Here is a 21,717-nt window from a genome sequence, read left to right on the forward strand (position 1 = left end):
ATTTTAATTTTTAATAGTGAACCATGTTTAACAACCAGCTTGCAAAATTCCTAAAAATTTGTGAGCCAGTAAGAGCGGGCTCCCGTACAATACTGGATGGAGAATAATGGTTAAAGAGCATGGCTCAGAGATCTGAAACGAGATTCGACCACTTTGAGGTTTCACTGGTCACGTTAGCTGATCTCTCTATACCGTGTTCTCATCTATGCAATTATAGTGCCTACTGTATAGAGTGTTGCAAAGATAAAACGACAGCACCTGAAACAATAATTCACTCACTTTGTTATAAACTTACTACCTCAATACGTTGTGGACAAAATTACTCTACTCATGCTGAAAGAATGAAATTTTATTGATGAGAAAAATACCTTATTTTGCGATCTACATGGAGACAGTCCATTTTGCTTCTGAGGCAGTAGATGGTAATCCACTACTAGAAACTGAAAGGGGGGGAAATGACCTCAATCAACATGATGGAAGCAATGTAATCTGCAGTAAGAGGCTTCACCTCAGGTATTAATTCTGATCAACTAAGCATCAGACTTAAGGTGAATGGTGAGAAGGATTCTGAGGCTGCTTCTAGACTTAGCAGAAATGGAACTTTAATACATAAGCAACAGTTACTATGGTTAAAAAAATGGTGAAAAAAACACACACCATGATCTATACTAATAAAAGGGTAATATGCTAATTAGACCAGAAGTCTTCCAGATAACCAACCTTCCTGACAAAGCTGGGCCCAGGCAAAGCTGCCTGCCGGCAGTTCTGGACACCAGCACGTGTGGCTGGCTGTGACCCAGGAAATGGAGAAGCTGCCTGCCCTGCGGGCACCTCCCTGGGCAAAGCCACCTGCCCACCATCCCCTGCAGCTACAGTAGGCCCAGGCGAAACCGGCCCAGGCCCCAGTGTCTGTGGCCAGCCAGTGGGAGGGAAGCCTGGATCCTGCGTGCTGACAACCGGCTGAAGGAGGGAATCCTGGGTCCTGGGTGTGGGGCCAAAGCAGAAGTGGTTGGGGGTGATCAAGCCAGCAGGGGAGCAGTTAGGGGCAATCAGGCTGGCAGGCAGAAGTGGTCAGGGACAATTAGGCAGGCAGGCAGATGAGTGGTTAGGAGCCAGCAGTCCTGGATTGTGAGAGGGATGTCTGATTGCCAGCAGTTGGACATCCTCCAAGGGGTCCCAGATTGAAGAAGGTGTAGGCTGGGCTGAGGCACACCCCTCCCCCATGCATAAATTTCATGCACTGAGCCACTAGTAAGATATAAACAAGTGGAAAAATATACCATGTTCACAGATTGGTAGAAGCAACACCATTAAAATATCCATATAAGATGCTGATTCAGAGACAGGAAGGAAAAAATGGTGGCCAAATAGGGAGATGTGTCCTGAGCCTTATTCCAGAGCAGATAGAAAGAACAACTAAATCAAATAACATTCATCTGGAATTGGCAAAGTAAACACAGCAGGTGAGACAATCCACAGCCAGGAAGGGCAGAGGACGCCTGGAGAATGGTAGGACCAGCGATCTGGGCTGGAGAGAGCCACAAGACCACTAGGCTGAGAGGGGCAGAAGGAAGCTGCACAGACCCAGTTTGTGTAAGTCCACAGTGCTGCTGGTGGCAGGGAATTCTAGATCTAAGTCCACAGCCACAAGAGGCTGAGCCCAAAAAGGCTGTCTGAAGAGCTGCCCCAGCCACATGGTGCTGGAGGTGGGGGTGGGAGGGAGGGTGCAGTGCAGGTGGAGATGCGGATTTGTGAGGACAGGCTGTGGAGGAAAGCAAGTCAGGGAGAGGTGACCAGGAATCCAGCACTGAGACATCCCTGAGCCTCTGGATCTGAGCAGCCATTTTTCTCCTGAAGAGCCAGCTCCCCCCAGTAGCCTCAATGCAGCTAATACAGCCATACCTAGCCTACACCTTAAATTGTAGAAAGGACACAAAAACTCTGAGTATTCCCAAAGAGCCCTCAGGGACTGGGTTGAAGAGAGGCCTTCAGTCTGGGAAGCAATACAGCACCTCCCCACCTAAAGCCCTGTCAGAAACAGAGGCTGAGAGATTAAGACTGACAGCAAACCTACAGGCAAAGCAGGAAGATTGGTCCTGCCTGCTTCCAATCAAAGCTGTGGAGACAGACAGAAATAGAGGACCGGTGCATCACTTGAACTTCAACGAAGTGTGAGAGGGAGAAGCCAATAATGAAGTCAAATACAATTATATGTGAAGGGATACCAGTAAAAAAAAAAAAAAAAAAAAAAAAAAAAAAAAGTTAATAGGGGTGACCAGGCCGGCAGGGGAGGGCAGTTAGGGGGATCAGGTCATCAGGGGAGGGCATTTAGGGGGATCAGGTCATCAGAGGAGGGCAGTTAGGGGGGCCAGGCCAGCAGGCAGAGTGGTTAGGGCAGGCAGGCAGGTGAGCGATTAGGAACTAGAGGTCCTGGATTGCTGGATTGGGCCTAACCTGGCAGTTGGACATCCCCCGAGGGTTCCCGGACTAGAGAGGGTACAGGTCAACCTGAGGGGACCCCCCCCATGCACGAATTTCATGCACCAGACCTCTAGTAAATAAAATAAGAAAGAAAAAAAAACAAGGTCAACATACATAAAAGATCCTGTTTGTTTCTAATTACTAGTGTTGTGCATGAAATCTTGACATGTTTCCTGACTGACACATGCTTACATCAGTATTTGTATGTAGCTGGCACAGTTTGAATTCATTTTTTATGTTCAAGCCCTCTAACAAGATTTTCTAGTATATCTGTACCATTACCTAGTATGTCTTCCACCACTAATTTTTTTAGTCAGTAACTTGTCGCATGCTAGGTTGTAAATTTATGAAGAAAGGGAGCTATGTTAACTCCCAAAACAGCCTGGTTTCTTGAAAATAATAGGTATTGAAAAACTGTTTATTAAGCATGTATATGAAATCCACCCTATAGCCACACTACCAATCCTTATCATCTTATAGGACTGCTCTTCCTAATCTCTGACTGGAATGCCCCAGAGGTCATTCTTTCAATTTATCTCTCTTTTTTTAATCCTCACTGTAGGATATACTTATTGATTTAAAAAACATTTTTTTAGAAAGATGGAGAGAAACATGGATGTGAGATAGAAACATCAATCAGTTGTCTCCCATATGTGCCCTGACCAGGAATTGAACCTGCAATTTTTGGTGGTTGGATTTTTGGCTCAGTTGGTTGGATCAGATGCTGATTCAACCAACTGAGCCACCAACCTCTTCTTCATCTACACTGACTCCTTGGGAGATCTCTTCTACTACTATAATGATAGCTTCCAAATGTATACAATCTGTACAATTCTCCTTTGAACTTCAGATTCATTTGTTCAATTGCTGACTTGACATCTCTTTTATTATGTCTACTAGACATCTCAAAAACTTAGCCAGTCTAGAACAGAACTCATGAACTCTCCCCCAAAACTGCTGTTAATGACAACTCCATCCTTCCAGTTGCTTAAGACAAAAACCTTGGGTTTATGGACTCCTCTTTTCACATTCCACTTCCAATCCAACAGCAAGCCCAGAAAGATCAAAATATATTCCATTACAATCAGAGATATCAATATGAATGCATACCTATATTTACATATAGAAATGAATATAGGTATGTATGGATACATCAGTTAGTACCTGTACACATACATACATCTTCCAGCTCTGCCCTCCAAAAGAGCATCTGGCAGCAGTATCTTTTGGACTGAAAATTCTTTATGTAGGAATTGCTCTTTGTTATAGGATGTTAAGCAGCATCCCTGCTCTCATTGTTGGTCTGCCTGGCACAGATGGTTGGTTTCTCTTCAGTTGCCTGACCTTTTCAGTAGTTCACAACAGAAATGTGGGAATCATCCTAAATTTTCAATCTTGTTCAACTCCATAATCTGATTATTTACCCTATCTTGTTGACAATACTTCCTAAATTTTTCATACATCCACCTCCTCTTCCACATTCCTCATCATTTTTCACCAGGAATGGCTTCCTAACTAATCTTGCTTCCAGTTTTGCTCTTCTCTAATCCATCATTCACTTCACAGCCAATATGATAGGTCTAAAACACAAATCTGATTCTATCATAGCATTATACTGTATTTCCACCCAATAAATTTCACAGCCTTTGAAATAAAGTTAAAGCTCCTTAGTTTGGTTCATAAGGCATCAGTGATTTAGTTTCTTACCACTTCATCAGCCCCTGTTTTAAAACTGTTCCGTACACGTGGCTATTGAGTGCTCGGTACTTGAATGTGCCTAGCCCAAACTGAGATGTGGTATAAATGTAAAATACATACCAGATCCTGAGGATTTAGATTAAAAATAAAATATCAAATATCTCAATACTTCCTTAAAAAAAGATAATATTTTGGCTATATCAGGTTAAATAAAATATATTATTAAGATTAATTTCACATTTTACTTTTTAAATGGTTACTCAAATATTTTTTAAAATATTTGTGACTTTACATTATTATATTTTTACCAGAGGCCCAGGGCACGGAATTTGTGCACTGGGGGCATGGGGGGGGGGGGGTGTCCCTTAGCTTGGCCTGCCCCTTCTCACTGTCTGGGAGCCCTCAGGGGATGTCCTACTGATGGATGTCCTCTGCAGGAGGCGACAGGCTGGTCAGGGAAAGGCATCACCCCCATCACCCCCTCCCTGCTGCTCCCTCTGCAGGAGGCGACCTGGTGATCAGGGGAAGGCAACGCCCCCATCACACCTCTGCTGCTGCCACTGCTGCACACTCAACCTACTGATCAATGATTACTGATGATGTCCTGACCAATTTGCATATTACCTTATTATTAGATAGGACAACAATGATCTAAAATGTCCTTTCCCTTTTTCTAAACCTAGATACTCCTTTCATTCTTGTTTGTTAATCCTCACTAGAGGATATTTTTCCCCACTGATTTTTAGAGAGTGGAAGGGAGCAAAAGAGGGGGGGAGAGAAGGAGAGAGAGAGTGAGAGAAGAAGAGGGAAAGAAAGAGGGGGAGAGAGAGACAGACAGACATCAGAGCGAGAAAGACACATCAACTGGTAGCCTCCTGCACATACCTTGACCAGGCCACAGATGTAACCTGCAACCAAGGTATGTACTTGACACTTTGGTGGTGAGCCTATATATTTTTTAATATTAACTTAAGTAACCCTCTAAGATGTATTTCAGGACATTCCCCTGCCCCCAAGACCCCAAATTTTGGTCAATTATCCTCTCCCTCTATACTTCCAACCATAAGATTCTGCATATCCCTCTCATATAACACAGTACGTTGTAATTATTGGTTACCAGCTATCTTCTCCTAAATCAGTGGTCGGCAAACTCATTAGTCAACAGAGCCAAATTTCAACAGTACAACAACTGAAATTTCTTTTGAGAGCCAATTTTTTTTAACTTAAACTTCTTCTAACACCACTTCTTCAAAATAGACTTGCCCAGGCCGTAGTATTTTGTGAAAGAGCCACACTCAAGGGGCCAAAGAGCCGCATGTGTCTTGCGAGCCACAATTTGCCAACCATAGTCCTAAATTGTATGCTCCTTGCAAAAAGGGACATCATTCTACATATACTCAGGGCCTACCACCATGTCTATCACTAAAAGACACTCAAAATATTTGTCAAACAAATGTGAACTATCTATTCCTGGCCTGAAATTTACTAGAATTTATCCAAGGAAAACAAACCAGCAAGAAGGAGCCTAGACTTTCTTTTTATTTATTTTTTCAATTAAAATTTTTTTAATGTTGACATTATTGCATGTATCCCCTTTCCTCTACCTCTACCCACCCAGGGAGCCTACTAGACTTTCCTAGTAATGAAGGGATTGGGGTGGCAGTGGTAAGTAGGAATTACAGTAAAGAGCAATCCTATATAATAAAAGGCTAATATGCAAATCGACCAGTGGAACAACCAGTCCCTATGATGCACACTGACCACCAGGGGGCAGACTCTCAATGCAGGAACTGCCCCCTGTTGGTCAGTGCGCTCCCACAGGGGTAGTGCTGCTGAGCCAGAAGCCAGGCTCACAGCTGAGGAGCACAGTGATGGTGGCGGCAGGAGCCTCTGAGGCAGTGCTAAGAATTTCTCACTGATGGCTTAGACCACATGTGTTCGACACCCCTAGCTTAGACCCTTGGGGACATCCCCCAAGGGCTCCTGAGCTGCAAAAGGCCACAGGCTGGGCTAAGGGACCCCCCTGAGTGCACAAATCTCGTGCACCGGGTCTCTAATGAGAAAATATGGCTGGTCAAAGTCACATGCCTCTTACAGTGATAAGGAGCCAAGAATTCACACTTGACATGCCAGGAGCCACAGTTTGGTTCCTAAATTACTTAATCCATCCAACAAAAGAGTTAAAACAACAAATCTCTCATGAAAAATGCTAATCTCATGATGCTTTACCATGGAGCCATTTAGAAGAGTTATTATATGTAATGTGCCAGAGCATGAATTTACAGCTGATGCTCATTTGGCAAATGTGGTTTGCACTGCTAGATGTTAAAAAACATGTACGTAAATAAAAGTTTTTAAGCTCTCAGATTTAAATATTTACATTACTGTAAATGTATAAAGATAATTGTTTATATGAGTTCATATATAATACATTCCAAGAACTATCTTTTTTAAAATTGATTTCAGGGGGGGGGGAAAGGAGGGAGAGGGGAGAGAAACATCAATCTGAGATATTTCCCCCTACTGAGGAACAAACAGGTAACCTTCCTATGCACCTGACAAGGCTCCAACCAACTGAGCCATACTGGCCAGGGCTCCAGGAACAATTTATTAATGTGATTGTCACAAACAGTTATGAAGTGGCATTGTATTTCTTTATAGTTCTCAGGATGAACACTTAACACTGAATTTTAACAGAATGTTAAATGGCATACAAGAATTATCAGGGAAGTTTCTCTGTACTATCACTAGATAAAATGAATAGCCACAGTATCATTATAGGTCAAAGCAACTTTAATTTTTCCTTTCATCAAAACACTTTTCTTCTCACCCTGGAACCCAGGCACGCATAAATATTAACCCCTAAATTGGGGGGAGGAGATAGACCTACACATCTAAAAGCCTTAAAGAAAATAATCTAACATTTCCCCCACCTAATATAGTCATGTTAGTTTCCAAAATAAAGACATGATAAAATATTTCCTCCTTTTCCCCTCTGACCGTTATGGAAAGATGTTTGTTTTTTCACATAGCTTGTGCATTTGTCATCGCCAGAACTTACCAGCAATGGTATGCATCCTTCCTCCATTAATTTCTGGGCTAAGGCTACAACTCCAAATTTGAAGCCAAGAAAATTAACCATACCTGCCATTAGTTTACCAAATGAGTCACTAAAGAGCAGTGCCGGGCACTTCAGAAAGTAACTAAGGTAATCAGTGAATTGTGCGATCTAGAAATTCCCTGAGATTACAGGGGAAGCGACCATGGAGCAGGTATCTAAGACTGTTCATGGAAAGTTTTACCCTGTGGATAATTCCCACACTGCAGAGAGCAATATGTGTTCTCCAACAACAGACATCAGGAAAAAAGACGTCGTGGGCTAAACAAAAATTAGAAGGTAGGCCCCAAACGAATCCTCAAAGCAATCCCAATTTAGGAGAAAAGCTATTGACATACATCATCCAATGACCTAAAAAATAGCCTTTTATACAAGTCTCCAAAGATTTAATTCAATGTCTACTCTTACATTTAAACAGAAGCAGAAGAAAACTGAAATAGGTTTTCTACAGCAAGGCCAATAAAGATGAAATCTAATTTTCCTTTAACTCACCGCCAGCCAGCCTTCCAATAACTCCATTCCACAACTCTCAAATTTCTACACTTGGATCTTAAAAATAAGAACAGATTGCAAGAAAGTAGCATTTAAAGGTGGGAGGGCTCCTCTTTCCTGTTGCTCTGGGCAGTCTTTAATGTCGCCAAAGGACTAAAAAGAAAATCATGCTCTCAGCAGGGTGGTGCAAAATAGGAAGGGGGAGGGGAGTAGAGAAGGGGGTTCAGACGTCAAGTCCTCCTGGCAGGAGGTAAGGAAAGTTGCAAAAACGCATAAATCAAAAGGCAAAGGAGAAAAAAAAAATGACCAACAGAATCCCCAAACAGCCGAACTAACCCGCAGGTTACGGGGCTCACAAGCCTCAGCCCGAAGCGAACAGGCACAGAGCTCCCGGGTTTAGTCCTGTTGTTGTAGGCGAGGCTGCACCGGATGCTCCGGGATTTGGAGCGGAATATCTGTGCAGACTTAGCAGGAGCGGGAGGAGCTCTTCCTGCCGCAGCCTTCACTTTCTCCGGCAGCCTCCCGGCCGCGCCCGGGGCGGCTTTTGGCGCCAAGTGCCAACTTTCCCTCCTCTGGGGAGCACCGAGCTACCCGGGATGCCGGAGGAGGGGGAGGAGAAGGAGGAGGAAGAGGAGGAGGAGGGGAGAGAGAGGGGGAAGAAGGATGAGGAGGAAGGGGGGAGGAGGAAGGGGAGGGCAGTGCCGGCTGGCCCCGGGGTGGCCTGAGCCGAAGTCCCCGAGCGGCTTACCCCAGACGCCGCGCCCCCCGCCCGGATTCCCCCGGGTTAGCCTCTCCCGCCAGCGGCGACCCAGGTCCCACGAGTTGGAGCCAGAGAAGAGGACGGAGGGGACGCGGGCAGCCCTGCCACCATTACCTGAGGCATGCACAAGCTGCCGCGGTGACCACCACCGCCGGTGGGCCCGTCCCCTTCTTGGTCACCGCGGCCGCCTCCGCCACCAAAGCCACTGACTCTAACAAGTAACTACCGGCCCCGCCGAGTCCGCTCGGCCGCTCGGCCTGCCCGCCCCCACGCCGCCCCGCGCGCCGCCCATCCGCGCGCACTTGGAGACGTGCTGGGGGGGGGGGGGGGGGGAGGCGAGCACGCGCGCGCACGGGCCCTCCTCGCGCTGTGGGCACCTCAGTCCCGCGGGAGGCGTTACCGTGTCCCTCTTTCAAGTTCGTGCCTCAATAAAATGAGGTCTAGAGGGCCCCTGTTTGGCTCCGGAGGCTGGGGTGAGGGACATTTCAGTTAAAATAAGTTCCTGAGGCATTGGGCCAGTGCCAGAGCCGCTGGGTCAGCCTGCGACAGAGTACATAGTTTAGGTTTTCAAGGACGCCAGCATCAGTAAATGCTATTAATAATTCCAGCCCCAATGCTTCCCGCAGGCCGTAGCAATTAAAAAACTACATCTCCCAGAATCCTCCGCGAAAGTGAGGCTCCCTTGCGTAACCACGTTGGCCATCGTCGCATTCGAACAAAATAATCCCTTCATTTTTCTGAAGGTGTCTGGCATAATATTTCATTTTCTCCTCACCGAAACAACCTTAAGTGTTACTGCGATAACGGAAGTTGCCTGTGGAAAGGTGTTTAAGACGATAAGGCAAACAGAAGGAAAGGACATCGTAATAAAGCACTGCGGAGGAATTTTTCTCCAGCTGTGAGACGCCGGGACGAGTGAATGCGATTGAAAGAGGCTCAGAGAATTGTCCTCGGTGCAGGGGGCTTTCTTTAGCTCCAGGCTCCTGCCTAACCCCATCGTCAGCAGGTCAGTGAGCAAGGCGAGCTTTGGGATGGCTACAGTGGACGGCCTTGCACCCTCTTTTGCCATTGTTAACGGCTTGTCTCGGTTTGAGGTCCATTGAATGGAGGCGCCTCACTTCCGGCTGGGGGAGGGGAGGAAGGCAGTCCTCCGGGAGGGGGAAGCATAACTCACTTCCTGTGGTTAAAGCGATGGTGGGGTGTCACCTGTAGCAGCTAGGGCTTGAAGAGGTGATACTTGGTGTCATTTGCATAGTCTATGTTTTCAAGTGTTGGGGATTATGTCTTCTGTGAAAAATTTGCTTATTAAACCAGTTTGTGTTGCTAATATCCCACCCTCCAGTCACAATTAATGTGAGGTTTATTTCACCATGCACGGCGGAATATTTCTTCCTCGACAAAATTTTTCTTAATGCGTTCTCAAAAGAATTCTAAGCCTCCTGTTAAAATTATCTGCTCATCTCTTCAAGATGGCACACTTTCTTGGATGACTCATAATTGCGTACCTCTGCTACGTACGGTCCCGCGCTCACCTAGTGAGGTGTGTGTCACTATCTTGGCATGCTACAGGAACTCTAGTCACAGCTTATTACTGCACTCGATATTTTACATAAATTATGAGGCATATTCACCTTACAAGAATGAAAGTATCATACTGACGTACTCACATACTTGGTATTATCTTAACTAATATGATTGCTATCTTACATTCTTAGACTTGTTGATTTTAGGCTACAGGTTATGCCCTGTATCTGAGAACAACTTACTCAACCTTAAATTCTTACATGTAATACATAGTTTTTTCTGAAAGTTAGACTTTAGCACATCTTTTCTTTTTGTAATTTAATTAAATCCAGATAGATTAAAAAATGATATCTAGTTTTAAAGCATGGTACAAGGATGAGATTCAGCTTAGATTTTAAAGGCAGGGGGATTGGCTCACAATGGACAAAAGGTGAATACAACTATTTTTCTTGTATTCTCATTGTTTTATAAGAAACTATATGCAAAGTGGTAATAAACACTCAACAATTTTGATCCTGTGGCTTATTTTCAAGTACCACAATACTTGAGTGTGTGGAAGGAATCAATCAATATAGAGCTTAGGAAATCTCAACTTTAGTAATTTTAGAATATCTGTCAAATGAACTGTAATGTCCTTCAAGGATTTTTAAAAGAATAAAGCCTGTGTATATTCTCCTTTTGGATTTGTATCTAATTTATCCTCAGAATTTGCAATTATTTTAATTCTAGTTCCTTTAAAGTTATTTGGTTTAGAGTTTATTAGAAAACATGTTTTAAGCTAAATGTTACAGTAAAAGGAAAAATATATGTTAGCCTTCTGTAAACATAAAAGATCTCAAACCCTAAAATCAAAGAATTATCTTTTTAAAGAGTACAAAATTTCTCCAAGTAGTTGAAAAGGTGAGACAAAACAATGTCTATTATTATAATGTTTGCCTCAAGCAAGTATTAATTAATTAATTAATTGATTAGAGAGAATGTGTTCACTTTCTTCTTTATTAGTGTAATATATGATCATTCTGACAAAGTAAACTATAATATTAGGGATTATTGAAGTAAGTAAAGATTTTGGAGCTAACTTGAAAAGATAAAGATATTAAAGTTTTGATTGAGATACATTGGTATTACTGTTGTGGGGTCGAACCCTAGGTTCAAAATAAGACCACTGGAGGCTAATGATTTATTAAAAAAAAAAAAAAAAAAAAAGCAGGCAAAGATTTATTGAAATATCTGGCCAGGACAGCCGCAAGAGCACCACACGCAGGCGGACTCCACATGACTGCACTGCTTCTTTTTAAAGGTTCTGAGAAGGAAAACCCCTATTTTGCAACAAACTGTTGTTTGGAATTTTCTGCTGTTCTTCCTAGATAAAATGTTGCTTTCTAGTTTGCTTTAGCCCGTTTGAAGAATGATGAAGATAAACTTAGTTGTCTGACCTTGTAGGCCAGAGACCAGATATGCCTACAATCTCAATACCATGCCAGGTGCATTTTTTCATTTGGATAGAACTGTATTGTTTTTAAGGCCAGCATCGAGATAACCACTAAGTGCACATAGGGCTGGCTCTTTAATAAAGAAAAGTAAGTTCTGCCTGTAACCTTTCTTATTATAGAATTTGAATTCATCCTCCATAAGCCCATCTCGCGATGAACAGAGCAAGTCTCTCCAAACTCTTCCCCTGCACACCGTTCGACCTCTTGGGAACTCTGCAACAGTTCAAACCACAGGAATTTTTCTTTGTTCTAAATTCCAAATCCTAAAGACTATATTCTAAAAACTGGGGTCAGCCCGCAGGGTCGTTCCCAGTCACATCCTGCTGGACATTGGAATGTGGTCCTATCTTGCAGAAGCAGAACTCAGTGGTTAATCTCCAGTTTCTATCTCCTGTGGTCCTGGTCCCAGGCAAGGGAAAATTGCCTTAGCCTCCAGGTCTCCACCTGGAAGCTAAGGTAAACATTCTGTGTAATCAGGTGCAGGAGCCAGACTTAGCAGGGTTAAGATTCAAACAGCAGTTTTAACAAAGTATGGTTGCTGCTATACTTCCATTACCTTTTGGAAATTGTCTTTGGGAAGCAAAGGAGTTTTTTAAATTGGTTTCTGTGCTATTCCATGAAAGAAATGCACATAAATAAAAATTGCTGCAGCTGAAAGACTTGATAAATGGCAGTTATTATATATATTGTTTCCATCAGATAAATATTAGAAAAGCTTATGAAAAATAGAAAATAAGTCCATGGAAAAGTGTACCCGTGGAGAGGTTTACTATCTTCTAAAGCAGTGTTTCCCAAACTTTTGACATATGTGTACCCCTTCTATAATTTTCGTAACGCTGAGTACCCTTCATACTCATGAGAACGTAGAATTAGGCGCAGCTAAGCACGGTGCAGTGCATATCCCCACCAAACTCCGGTGCAACGCGTACCCCCACCAAACTCTTCCCGTACCTCTGGGGGTTTGCATACCACACTTTGGGAAACACTGTTCTAAAGGCTTCTTTTTTAATATTCTTGATGTAGTTTTTATTGCATTTTCTAATAGAAACATACTATCAAAATTAGAAAAATGCTTCTGTATGTGTGCTGTTATTATCTTAGAGTTAATTAATTTGAGATTTTTCATTCCTTTGGTCCTGTTATCTTAGAGTTAATAATTTGAGATTTTTTTATTCATTTCATTGTGCATTTTTTAGAGTATTTAGATTAGATAGTCATTTTCTTTTCCAAATGTAGTCATTGAATACAGTGCTCACAGCAGTTCAAAATATTAAAACAGTAAGTCAAAATTCTGGATTCCATCTCATTGAAATTTGATTAACCATTAACCACAGAGTGCTAGGAAAAGTGTCTTTTTATTCTTTTGTCACCATTCTTTGTAAAGCCATGCTAATATTTTACAGCTATTGCTTTTGTTTGCTGTTTTAGTAGTTTTTGCCACAAGGTCCAGTGTTAAAGAGTGTATTTGAGTGGTTTTTCAAATTTACTCCTCTACTGTTTTTAATTTCTATTTCAGGGCCTTCAAGGGTATTAAATGAGAATAATCCTTACATGACTTTTCCATTATTTCAACACTAGAGACCCTGTGCACGAATTCATGCACCAGTGGTGTCCCTCAGCCTGGCCTGTGGGATTAGGCCGAAGCTGGCTCTCTGAGGGATCCCGGATTGCGAGAGGGTGCAGGTTAGGCTGAGGGACCCTACTGGTGCACGATCAGGGGCAAGGGGGAGGGAAAGCGGGGGAGGACACAGGAGGTTGGCCAGCTGGGAAGGGACTATGGGAGGGCTCCAGTAAGTGTCTGGCCCAACTCATCCAGTCCTGCTGGCCAGACCCCAGCAGCAAGCTAACCTAATGGTCAGAGCACCTGCCCCCTGGTAGTCAGTGCAAGTCATAACAAGTGGTTGACCGGCCTTAGCATATCATTAGCTTTGATTGGTTGAACAGACGACTGGACAACCAGACACTTGGCATATTAGGCTTTTGTTATATAGGAAAAGTTTATTGACTGCGTACTATGTGCTAATCACTGTTCTATGAATATAGACAAATATCAAACTCTCTTGAAGTTTACTCTAATTTCTAAATTAAAACTGGAATTTTGCTCCCTTGTTATTCTTAAGTAAGGTCTATAGTATGATGGTTTTTCATATTTAATCAAGAAGCTGTCCTAACCTTGCTCTCTCTTAGTGTTGATCCCTTAAGGTAGGGGTGTCGAACTCAATCAGAGAAGGGGCCAAAATCTAAAATCCAGCCTAAATCGCTGGCCGAATGGTTTACTGAACAGTCATAAACTGTCATTGTGATGGAAACGCAGCGGAGTGCAGTGATGACAGCGCTGTGCGGGCCACATTGCAAGGCCTGGCGGGATGGATTTGGCCCGAGGGCCTTGTGTTTGACACATGTGTCTTAAGGCTTAAGCCATTCTAAATCAAGTTTTGAATATTTCAGCCTAGTTTTTCTTCAGGCCTTATAAACCTATGTTTCAAATATTCATCCTTTTTTATTGATATGTGTGTGGCAATCCTACTACCCTGCAATCATTTGTATGTTAAAAAATATCAAAGTGAATATTGGGAAAAATGTGGAATCAGGCTGGTGTCAACATTTTACTATCTAAGCTTACTAGCTTGGCAACCTTGAGCAATTTACTTGACCTACCTGAGTCTCTGTTGCCATAAACCTAAATGGACTCATTCAGTAAATCAAGAATATTATATAAAACACCCACCACAATGCCTGGTGTATGGAGCATAATGAATGCTATCATTTTACCCTCAGTCTTACTTTTGCTATTCTGGCTGTTAGGATTTGCCCACATATTAAGCCTTACATATTCCAGTAAGTATGAGATACAGTACATACTAGGACTATTGAAATTCTTCTGCCTCTCCCTAACAACATGCTCACTTAGCAATCAAAATTTTATTTTCTTGTGGAAATGAGATACCATTAACCTCAGTGATCACCTTAGAAAAATATACAAAATAGAAAAGTTTTAAGAAAAGGTTTGGTGAGGAGTCACTAAAGTAATTTGATTATAAGAAGATATTCAAGCCATTCTTCAAATGCTAAGCCTAATATTTAATGCCTTTCACAATATGACCATATCTCTCATTACCTGCTTATGTATTCCTAACTGATTGGTTTCTAGGGAAAAAAATTCAGTTCTGTATCCAGTCTTTCTATTATTGTTTATGGTATTCTTTGTCTAAAAACTCTCTTTTCCCAAGAATTTCTATCAAAATGCAACTTTTTGGGGGCCCCTTTCTCAAGTACCACCTTCAATTCAAGAAATATTTCCTGATGTCTATCTTCTCTTTCCACTCTCTCAATCATATGTGCTCTGTTCATTGACCCTCCATTTTGTTCTTTTCTTATGGGATTTACTATATAACGCTGTCTCTATTGTTATTGTGAGTTTTTTTTTGTCGTTGTTGTATATAGAGTTTATGTACTACCATGAAAGGCTTCAGACTATATCTTAGTCCTATTTGTGTCTCCTGTCATACCTGGCCCAGTGCCATGCAAATCATAAATATTCAGTAAGTATTTGTGGAGTTGAACTGGCACTTGGGTTAAGATATAACTAATCAATAAATTTTATTCATTATTTATGCCCAACATCTATACTAATAAAAGAGAAAGATGCAAATTGACTGTACCTTACGACGCCCACTGGCCAATTAGGAGTGAGTATGCAAATTAATCCAACAAAGATGGCGGGCTTATTTTCAAACACAGGTGCCAAGCGGTCTTGGGTGGGATGAAGGTATTCCACACCATCCCAGCCAGCCACTCTGGGCAGCATGGGAAAGCAGAAAGGTGGCTCCGGGCTGGAGCAAAGGTGAAAAGGCAGCTCTGGCCAGAACCAAGGTGGTGCTGGCAGCCAGGGGAAGGAAGGCCCATTCTTGCATGAATCTTTGTGCATTGGGCCTCTAGTTAAGCATAAAATACATACTCTAATATCAAGTGAAAGAGTGAATAAGTCATCATTTCTTCATTTGTGGGTATCTCAGGGTGCCGATATGTCATGAGCATATATTAACCACCTATTGTATGAGCTGAACTATGAGAACTGATTCCTGCCCTCAGTTTATTTGGAAAGAAGTTGTAATTAATGTGTGCAGACTCTGAAGACTGCAGATATTTGAGTGAAGGTGGGTGTTGATGTCAGTATAGAGTTGTTTGCATTGTGAGAAATATCCCAGGCTATATGAACTGAGAAACAATAGATTTGAATATCAAGAGATAATTAACTTGCAACTAACAAACCCCCTTAAAATGCATTTCTTATAACCTATTAAAAGAGTAAGCCCAATGAAAATTAGAACGCATTTGCAACAGAGTAATGAAGATACAATGTATCAAAATACATGTGAATCAGCTAAAATTATTATTGATGGGAAATTTGTAGCCTAAAATGTAGATGCCAGAAATAAAAACGTCAAAAGTCACTTATCTAAATATCCATCTAATGAAATTAGGAAAATAACAGCAAATTAAAGCCAAAGTTGAAGGAAAGAAATTATAAAAAAAAGTAGAAATGAATGGAAGAGACCACACAGTAGGTAATATCAACAAAGCTAAATATTGTTCTTTGAAAATATCAGTAAAATGAATAGCCCTCTAATAATGCTGGTCAAAAAAGAAAGAGAGCATGAATTATCAGTATTAGGTCATTTCTCCACAGATGCTAAAGTTCTTAAAATCATCAGATTTTATGAACAACTTATGCAGGCATATTTGAAATCTTTGATCAAATGAGCACATTAAATACATTTTACCATAAGAGGCACATGAAGAAACATATCTGAATATTATTTTTATCTCTCCCTCTCTATGACAGAAAACTTCCCCCACCTGGTGAAAGAAATAGACTTACAAGACCAGGAAGCACTGATAGTCCCAAACAAGATGAACCCAAAGAAGTCCACACCAAGACCCATAAGTAAAATGCCTAAGGTTAAAGACAAAGAGAGAATCTTAAAAGCAGCAAGAGTAAAGTAGTTATCTACAAGGGAGTGCCCATATGATATCAGCTTATTTTTCAACAGAAATGTTGCAGGCCAGAAGGGAGTGGTAAGAAATATTCAAAGCAATGAAAAGGGAGGGCCTACAACCAAGGTTACTCTACCCAGAAAAGCTCTCATTTAGAATTGAAGGTCAGACAAAGACCTTAACGGACAAGAAAAAACTAAAGGAGTTCATCACCACCAAATCGGTATTACATGAATTTTTTTTTTAATATATTTTTGTTGATTTCCCAGAGGAAAGGAGAGGGAGAAAGAAATAGGAACATCAATGAGAAAGAATCATTGATGGGCTACATCTTGCATGCCCCCCTACTGGGGATTGAGCCCACAAACCTGGCATGTGCCCTTGACCAGAATGGAACCTGGGACCCTTCAGTTTACAGGCCCATGCTCTGTCCACTGAGCCAACTAGCTAGGGCCATAAATGTTAAAGGATCTTCTTTAAGCAGAAGAAAAAAAAGATTAAAAATATGAACAATAGAATGGCAATAAATACATATCTATCAACAATTGAATCTAAAAGTTAAAATAAATTAACAAAATGAACTGATGAATAAAAGAGAACCACGTATGGAAACATAGAACAGACTGGTGAATCACAGAGGGAAAGGCAGGGGTGGGAAGAGATTAACCAAAGAGAATATATACACACAATACACACACATACACACACACACACACACACACACACACACGTATGTATTTATACACACGCGCATGCACGCATGACCCATGGACACCGACAATAGGCTGGGGAAGGACTTGAGGGGGTGGGATCTGGGTGGAGGAGAGCCATGGAAAGGGAAAACGTGGGGGACATCTATAATACTTGCAATAATAAAGATTTAAAAATAAAAAAACAAAGTGTAAACCCCAAGGTAATAACATTTTCCCATTCTTCCAGGTACGTGATACATCTATTTACTTAAACACCAGTTGAGAACCAAACTATTATATATCTTTGTCTTTGAAGATATATTTGTCTTCTTTCCCCTTCTAGAACAGCATTCATTACATTTCATAAGTGCTTTGCATGCAATTTCAAAGTTCCGTGAGGCCTCTCTACTGGGACATTATCAGGCTTTTGGCAATCAATGGCTTAGTATCTGTGATTCGGTTTAAATCACCCTTCAAGAACCAAATGAAAGCAGTCTTTCAGAATCCTGATCATATTCTTGGGAATTATTTTATTTTCCAACTTATTGTAGTTCAGAGACTTTTGGGTTTCACCAAACCAATTCCTCATTTCCTTCTTTTGTTAATCGTGGCCACAAAACCTTCCACCTACTTTATTACTCATTTTGTAGGGACTTGACTGTTCAGTAACATTAGAAAAATTACATCTGAAGGCATATGGGTTGAGTAAAACAAGTTTATAAAAGGAAAAGGAAGAAATGTGTGTTCTCTGAACTTCCTTTGTTTATATGATCTGTTTCTAGGTTAAAGTTAGGTAGTCCAGCTGTCTAGTTATTTCTGAAATAACTAGATATCTGGGAAATATCCAAAAAGGGTAGTATTGTCATAATGAATGAAAAGACACTTCATCTGTCCACTCCTTTTGAGGTGTGGGAAGGACACTGAGCATTGAGTTTCTTCAAAGGCCATCCTATCTAATGAAAAGGGAATATGCAAATTACTATCACAAAGATTGTGCCGCCCACAGTGGAGACGGGTTTCTGAAACACAAGATGGCTGCGCCCTAAGCAGAGGCGGATTTCCCGTAAGGAGTTTTAAGCAGTCAGCTGGGAGCTGAGGCTACGTGGCGCTGGGCCAGAGCAAAGCACCTGAGCTTGGGCCTCCTTCCTGGTGGGGCTAGACAGGGGACCTCAGGCCGCACCCCTTACGCCGGTGCCAGAATGGGGAACCTCGGGCCTTGCCCGCTGCCCAGTATGGCTTGACAGGGACATTAGACCAGCGCGCTGGGCCAGGGGACTGCAGTCCATGCCCCCTGCCCCGACACGGCCAGGGGACCTGAGGCAGGAGCACCTGAAATAATTATGGGAGGAGCTCCCAAGTGAACTCCTAATTTGCTTCTCAGTTCTCCAGTTGATTGAAGCACTATTTCTTGAATCGTTTTCAGTTCCACTTATGTGACTAATATTTGTGGTCACTTTTGATTGTTTTGTTTGAATATCACTTTCATTATGAATGGAAGGCTGCTGTTTTTAGCAATATGGATTAAAGTCCTGGGTGGTAAGCACTGAGGGGGAAAATTTTTTGTAGTGTCTGGGAACCCTAATCAGAGTACCCCAGATGATTAAGGCCAATTTGACATATGTTTTCGTGCAGGCAAGGACACAGCCGTATTATTAAGTGAAAGGCCCCTTTTCCCTATGCCTGTGCATTGGCAATGACTAAGTAATAGCAATATATGTACTATACAAGCGCACCCTTATGTAATCTGTTTATGTTAATGTAGGACTAACATCACTAATTGCCATGAGGCCTCTTTTCTTTGAGTATATACACTAATTGGCAGGAGTCTCTTTTGAGTGTGTATATAAGTTGCCACTGACCAGCCAGTACCTGCTTTTGCGGGGCTACTTTGGAGAACTCCTTTGTCTGATGGCTCTTTCTGTAGGAATGTCTACTTGGTCTACATTAAAGTCTCTCTTGTATATACTCACGACTTCTCATGTATCCGTCTAATACCTGGCGTCCAAGGAACATTGCTCCCACATATGCTAAATAAAATTACTCTCTCTGTCACTATCACGTACCTTTCAAGTCTGATAACTTCAAGGTATAGTAATTTATTTGTTTTCTTCAAATTAGTTTAGTTTCCTGTACCCAGTTATACTTATTTTTGTTACTCATCATGGTCATGTAGAGCATATTTCTGACCTAGAAATATGGTTTCCTTAACTCTGAACCACATCATTCTGCCTCCCATTCTCCACTTTCTTGGCATTATTTCCCCTTAGTGTTGTATCATAAATCAGCGAATGAGACACAAAATGCCTTAATAAGCCAATTAGGAGTTGTTCATTGCACACGGCTCAGAGGCAGATATCTCTTCCAAATCTCTGAGCACCACATACAGGAAGTCTCCCATATTTATACTTTTTGAGCTTTTTTGTTTTCAGATATTACAAAGGGCTCTGTGTGAGTTATTGTTACAGACAGTTGTAACCTTGAATACATTCGTAATGAGTTTGTACTTGACATAACAATATGGTAATTGTTATCAGTATTAGTCTATGTTAGTTTGTTACATTGGATGGCTGGCAGTTAAGTTTATCTTTCTGTTTTATTTGAACTAAAAACAAAGTCATTTAAGAGAATGTCTTAAAGTGACAGAGTTTACAATGATAGAGTTTACAGGATTAGGGACTATCTAACAACAGCAAAGAATTTCAAACAGCAGTTTTATACAAGTTGAAGGTTACTATAACTTCATTCCCCACTGGTTTTATGTAAATGAGTCAAATCATGGTTAACATTGTTGACCTACTAAGCTTTGAAGTTTCCTTTACTAAGTCCTATAAAGAGAATTAATACTGTGTTTCCCCGAAAATAAAACATCCCCTGAAAATAAGACCTCTTTGGGAGCAAAAATTAATATAAGACACTCTTATTTTGGGGGAAACAGGGTAATACAGTGCATGTGAAAGTTTTATCTTTAGAGAATCCTTCTGCCTGTGCCATGTTGGGATCCCGTTGACATTGACTGCTGTGGGAATGGTCAGGATGATGGTATGTGGTCCCCGCTAGGTAGGAGTCAGTCCTTGAGTTGTAAATTTGTTGACCCACACAGAGTCAGCAGAGCAGGAGGGATGGGCCAGATCAGAAGTTGGCACAGGCATAGCGTCTCAGATGTGCTTCAGGTTTGCTTTTCGAGTAGACTGAAAAGCCTGTAAGAACTTGAGTAAAGATTGGTTATGGATTTCAGCTTTTCTAGATTGGCTTTCCATGTAGGCTGGTGAGGTGGATAGGTCACGGTCTGAAAAAAATCACTAGAATCTGTAGAGGCCTCACTGGTTTTAGGGCAGCCATCTGAGCTGCTTCCTCTGCAGCTTAGTTCCCTCTTGCTTCTGGGGAGTCCCCTTGTCTTACATACGTAGAGGTGGAAAGACTTGGATACATCTGCTAGTGCTAGTTGGCCCATCATCCTTGCTCTGCTTATGTCTGTATAACTCCCTACTATGTATTACCTCAAGGATCCTGGCTTTGAATTCTTTCAGGGAAAGGGGACACCAGGATTCGTCTGTAATTACTTCCTGCTGAGGCAGGTCAGAGCTAAGAGATACTTGCTGTCTGTCATAGGGACGATGAAGCCTGGGCACAGAAGAAGGTGGTCTTGTGACCTGGCGGAGATAAACTGTAACAAATGATCTGGTAGAAGGGAAAGAAAACATTTCAATTTTTTGAACCTCTATTGAAATAGAATTGTTCTCAAAATTACCTCTATGTTTATCAAAAGAACCAAATCAAGACCAATTCATCTCTTGTATTCAACTTGGCCTGATTGTTTGCATAAACACAACAAGAATGGTAATTGACAACCTTTGCTGGAATTTCATGATTCAATCTTAGTGTACTCTGTAGGACCAGGAAGCCAAGTTGTCCAGCTCCTATCAGGCCTGTCTGCTGTATCTGCTGAGTTAGGTGAATCCCTCACCTGCAGCAACTCCACCTGGGCCCTTGCCCTAGGCTTCAGGTTTATCTTGGCAGCTCTATTACTCATCGCGGCCCAGAGTGTGTGTTGGTTCTGCAAAGATGCAGAGGCACCCTTATTGCTACCCTTCTTCTCTGACCAACTGCCAGTGAAGTTAGGGCATGGGCCTGATGCTCCAGTGCCAGCTATTTTCAGGGCTACCAACCAGGACACCATACCTTCTTTGTGGCACTCTTATTGGCTTCAAGTCTTCAGACCTCAGACAGGGCTTTTTAAAAAATAAAGATAAAAAATGACACTCCAGTCAAAGTTTTTGGTCAATAAAAACACTATTGTAAACTGGTTTTATTGAATTTATGCAAAGAAATGTATTGCCATGACTTACTAAGCATTGCCAAATTTTGGAGGAATTATAAAAGGAAAAAAATAAAATAACCTGCTTTAAGATCTTCTGATTTTTCTTGTCAGTTCTTTTAAGGGATTCTTCAAAGTAATATTTT

The 21,717-nt window shown here is 41.8% G+C and overlaps 2 protein-coding genes across 6 annotated transcripts in view; one reads left to right on the forward strand and one right to left on the reverse strand.

Moving 5' to 3' along the window:
- PEAK1 (pseudopodium enriched atypical kinase 1) overlaps window positions 1-21,717 on the reverse strand; it is a 715,824-nt gene that overhangs the window by 103,922 nt on the left and 590,185 nt on the right. The window contains exon 1 of one of the 4 annotated variants that reach the window (XM_036454643.2): window positions 8,664-8,842. The exons of 1 other annotated variant lie outside the window; for it this stretch is intronic. The gene's annotated coding sequence lies outside the window, so the exon portion shown is untranslated. Of the gene's footprint in view, window positions 1-8,125; window positions 8,332-8,663; window positions 8,848-21,717 lie in introns of those variants that run through there. 2 more of the 4 variants (XM_036454662.2, XM_036454704.2) reach the window with 2 other exon arrangements.
- The window catches only part of HMG20A (high mobility group 20A), an 89,653-nt gene continuing 76,894 nt past the window's right edge, over window positions 8,959-21,717 (forward strand). Inside the window, exon 1 of one of the 2 annotated variants that reach the window (XM_036454884.2) lies at window positions 8,959-9,555. The gene's annotated coding sequence lies outside the window, so the exon portion shown is untranslated. The remainder of the gene's footprint in view (window positions 9,556-21,717) is intronic. The other variant, XM_036454897.2, reaches the window with a different exon arrangement.

The sequence above is a fragment of the Pipistrellus kuhlii genome, unplaced genomic scaffold (genome assembly GCF_014108245.1).
Source record: "Pipistrellus kuhlii isolate mPipKuh1 unplaced genomic scaffold, mPipKuh1.p scaffold_m20_p_1, whole genome shotgun sequence".
NCBI classification, from domain to species: domain Eukaryota; kingdom Metazoa; phylum Chordata; class Mammalia; order Chiroptera; family Vespertilionidae; genus Pipistrellus; species Pipistrellus kuhlii.